Source organism: Phyllopteryx taeniolatus, unplaced genomic scaffold, assembly GCF_024500385.1.
Source record: "Phyllopteryx taeniolatus isolate TA_2022b unplaced genomic scaffold, UOR_Ptae_1.2 contig_220, whole genome shotgun sequence".
In the NCBI taxonomy this organism is placed as follows: domain Eukaryota; kingdom Metazoa; phylum Chordata; class Actinopteri; order Syngnathiformes; family Syngnathidae; genus Phyllopteryx; species Phyllopteryx taeniolatus.
The window spans coordinates 12,213-16,555 of NW_026903142.1; the positions used below are offsets into that span (position 1 = coordinate 12,213).

Below are 4,343 nucleotides of genomic sequence, written 5' to 3' on the forward strand. Positions count from 1 at the left end.
GTGGGACACTGAGAGGACCGAGGAGAGGCGAAAGGAATACATTGAGATGCAAAGGTAGAGGTGGCAAAGGCCAAACAAGAAGCATATGATGACATGTATGGCAGGTTGGACACTAAAGAAGGAGAAAAGGATCGATACAGGCTGGCCAGACAGAGGGATAGAGATGGGAAGGATGTGCAGCAGGTTAGGGTGATTCAGGTTTGAGATGGAAATATGTTGACTGGTGCCAGCAGTGTGCTAGCTCGATGGAAAGAAGACTTTGAGGAGTTGATGAAGGAGGAAAATGAGAGAGAAGGGAGAGTAGAAGAGGCAAGTGTGGTGGACCAGGAAGTGGCAATGATTAGTAAGGGGGAAGTTAGAAAGGCCTTAAAGAGGATGGAAAATGGAAAGGCAGTTGGAAAATGGAAAGGCAGTTGGTCCTGATGACATTCCTGTGGAGGTATGGAAGCATCTAGGAGAGGTGGCTGTGGAGTTTTTGACCAGCTTGTTCAATAGAATTCTAGTGCGTGAGAAGATGCCTGAGGAATGGAGGAAAAGTGTACTGGTGCCCATTTTTAAGAACAAAGGTGATGTGCAAAGCTGTGGGAACTACAGAGGAATAAAGTTGATGAGACACAATGAAGTTATGGGAAAGAGTAGTGGAGGCTAGACTCAGGACAGAAGTGTATATTTGCGAGCAACAGTATGGTCAACTTGTGTGTGTGTGAATATCTTCAAAATTGCGTTACTTTTGTCTAAAAAGTAAACGCGCGTGCCCACTGATCCACAAGCGCACCTTCAACAATTCACAAGCAGAATTGAATATTTACAAATTATATCATGTAAATAGGCGGTACGGTGGTCCTCACAGTTCTGAGGATCTTAGTTCAATCCCCGGCCCCGCCTGTGTGGAGTTTGCATGTTCTCCCCGTGCCTGTGTGGGTTTTCTCCGGGCACTCCGGTTTCCTCCCACATCCCAAAAACATGCGTTAATTGGAGACTCTAAATTGCGTGTAGGTGTGAATGTGAGTGCGAATGGTTGTTTGTTTGTACGTGCCCTGCAATTGGCTGGCAACCAGTTCAGGGTGTACCCCGCCTCCTGCCCGATGACAGCTGGGATAGGCTCCAGCACGCCCGCGACCCTAGTGAGGCTCGGAAAATGGATGGATGGATGGATGGAAGACAGAATATATGTGCATAAATGAGAGGGGTGGAGGGGGAAGAGTGAGGCTACAGGGAGAAGAGATAGCAAGGGTGGAGAACTGTATATACTTGGGGTCAACCATCCAGAGCAATGGGGAGTGTGGTCAGGAAGTGAAGAAACGGGTCCAAGCAGGTTGGAACGGGTGGAGGAAGGTGTCGGGTGTGTTATGTGACAGAAGAGTCTCTGCTAGGATGAAGGGCAAAGTTTATAAAACAGTAGTGAGGCCAGTACTGTTTTAATGTACGAATTAGAGACAGTGGTACTGAAGAGACAACAGGAAGCAGAGCTGGAGGTGGCAGAAATGAAGATGTTGAGGTTCGCTCTCGGAGTGACCAGGTTGGATAAAATTAGAAATGAGCTCATCAGAGGGGCAGCCAAGGTTCGATGTTTTGGAGACAAAGTTAGAGAGAGCAGACGTGGATGGTTTGGACACGTACAGAGGAGAGAGTGAGTATATTGGTACAAGGATGATGAGGATGGAGCTGCCAGGCAAGAGAGCTAGAGGAAGACCAAAGAGAAGGTTGATGGATGTCGTGAGGGAAGACATGATGGCAGTTGGTGTTCGAGAGGAGGATGCAGGAGATATGCTTACATGGAAAAGGATGACGCGCTGTGGCGACCCTTTACGGGACAAGCCGAAAGGAAAATAAGAAGAAGATTAGCACACAGTAGCGTTTCATCTAGGGTATGTTCCGGCTTGCCCGTTGTGTGTATGGTTGTTCACATGCTCATGACACCGTCGCTTGACATAGCGTGCGGGTGAATGACTTGCGTGCTTGCGCCGAGTCCAATTCGTACTTAATTGGCAGGGGAGACACAATGATCAAGAAGGTGGTTCACCCAGGGTGAGGCTCAGCCATTGCACTCAGATTGTGCTGACCCCTGCAAATTCCCCGAATGTGGGAATATCGACTGCATAATTTCTGGTAGTGGGGGACTGCGTTCGCGCTCTCCCCTGATCGTTGGTTGAAAATAATGAGGATGTTGCTCATTGTAAAAGCTGGAGTGTGCATCATATGACGCCACGGTACTGCAGTATGATCTAATTTCTATCATACATGGGTTTGCCCTGAGTAGTAGAACCAGTTAGTAAAGACGAGATGAAGCTTCATAACATCGCAACGCTTCGGTCGTTGGTTCGAGTCTTGGTCCATTTCTTGATGCTTCATGTGCACACGAAACCACCTGCTGGCCATGTATATAATCACAGGCAACTGTATCTTCGGCCACGTATTGTGTGATGCATTGCAATTTGTCGTTTGTTGTGGCTCTTGGAAATGACTTATGAATGACAAAAAACATGTTTGATCAAATATTGTGTCGACATGAAATAATAAAATATTGTTTCAACGTACTCTGCGTGTGTAACTGGTAACGGTAGTAATCATATTCAGGTAAATCTAAAAAAAAAAGAAAACTCAATTGATTTCAGTACTCATACATATAGATTCTTTAAACACTTGGGAAAATACTTTTCAGTGGGCAAATTCCTGCCTAAATTCTACATTAAAAATAAATTCCATTGTTATGATAGTAGTTTGTTACGTTATATTCTAGATTCTCGAGGTGGTGAATTTGGAGCTGTCATTAGCTTTAAGCTACAATCCTCAAATTATTCATGAATAAAAAAAAATGAAATATTTCAGTGTGTGTGGTGCATCTCTATGATATGAGTTTCACTTTTTGAATTGAACTACTTCAATAAATTAAGCTTTTGACACGATTATAATTTATTGAGATGTACCACAATGGCAGCTTGTGTAATGTGTTTGTCAACTTTGGAGAATGGCCTACCATAAACCCACATTTTCATGGAGCTACTTGACAGGGTCTATATTGCTGTGTCGAAGGGTCACCCATCGTGCCAAATTCTGGCACGAGTCCTCTCGGACTCGATGTCCCCCGCCTCCTCTGGAACATGACCAAAGTTCTGTCGGAGGTGGGAGTTGAAACTCCTTCTGACAAGGGATTCTGCCAGACGTTCTCAGCAGACCCTCACAATACGTTTGGGCCTGCCACGTCGGACCGGCATCTTCCCCCACCATCAGAGCCAACTCACCACCAGGTGGTAATCAGTTGACAGCTCCGCCCCTCTCTTCACCCGAGTGTCCAAGACATGCGGCCGCAAGTCCAATGACATGACCACAAAGTCGATCATCGAACTGTGACCTAGGGTGTCCTGGTGCCAAGTGCACGTGTTGACACCCTTGTGCTTGAACATGGTGTTCGTTATCGACAATCCGTGATGAGCACAGAAGTCCAATAACAGAACACCGCTCGGGTTCTGATTGGGGGGGGCGTTCCTCCCAATCACGCCCTTCCAGGTCTCACTGTCATTGCCCACGTGAGCATTGAAGTCCCCCAGCAGAACGATGGAGTCCCCAGCGGGAGTGCTCTCCAGCACCCCCTCCAAGGACTCCAAAAAAGGTGGGTACTCTGAACTGCTGTTCATTTTCTGAGCCGCTTCTCCTCACTAGGGTCGCGGGCGTGCTGGAGCCTATCCCAGCTATCATCGGGCAGGAGGCGGGGTACACCCTGAACTGGTTGCCAGCCAATCGCAGGGCACATACAAACAACCATTCGCACTCACATTCACACCTACGGGGAGTTGTCACCCAACCTACCATGCATGTTTTTGGGATGTGGGATGAAACCGGAGTGCCCGGAGAAACCCACGCAGGCACGGGGAGAACATGCAAACTCCAGACAGGCGGGGCCGGGGATTGAACCAAGCTCCTCAGAACTGTGAGGCAGACGCTCAAACCAGTCGGACCACCATACCGCCTATTTACATGATATAATTTGTAAATATTCAATTCTGCTTGTGAATTGTTGAAGGTGCGCTTGTGGATCAGTGGGCACGCGCGTTTACGTTTTAGACAAAAGTAACACAATTTTGAAGATATTCACACACACACAAGTTGAGAATCTTCACACGTGTGGGAAGGCCCGTCCCTTCATCCACGAGGCGGCAGTGTTACTGTCTACATTGAGAGTGTAGACTATGAAATAGATGATTGAGAGCTCGCGACTGTTATTATTTTAACACTGTTATAATAATCTGTTTTCTGTATCTTACTGACAGATGAGGAAGGCAATTTCTTTTAATTTTCCTTACTAATGACGGGGCTGCCGGTTGTCCACCTTGTTCAGCCACGGT

At 47.0% G+C, this 4,343-nt stretch overlaps 1 non-coding gene across 1 annotated transcript; it reads left to right on the forward strand.

Moving 5' to 3' along the window:
• The first annotated feature begins 1,977 nt into the window (after positions 1–1,977).
• Positions 1,978–2,141, forward strand: LOC133473213 (U1 spliceosomal RNA). The gene has a single exon (XR_009786997.1). It is a non-coding gene; the product is annotated as a U1 spliceosomal RNA (small nuclear RNA).
• The last annotated feature ends 2,202 nt before the right edge of the window (positions 2,142–4,343 follow it).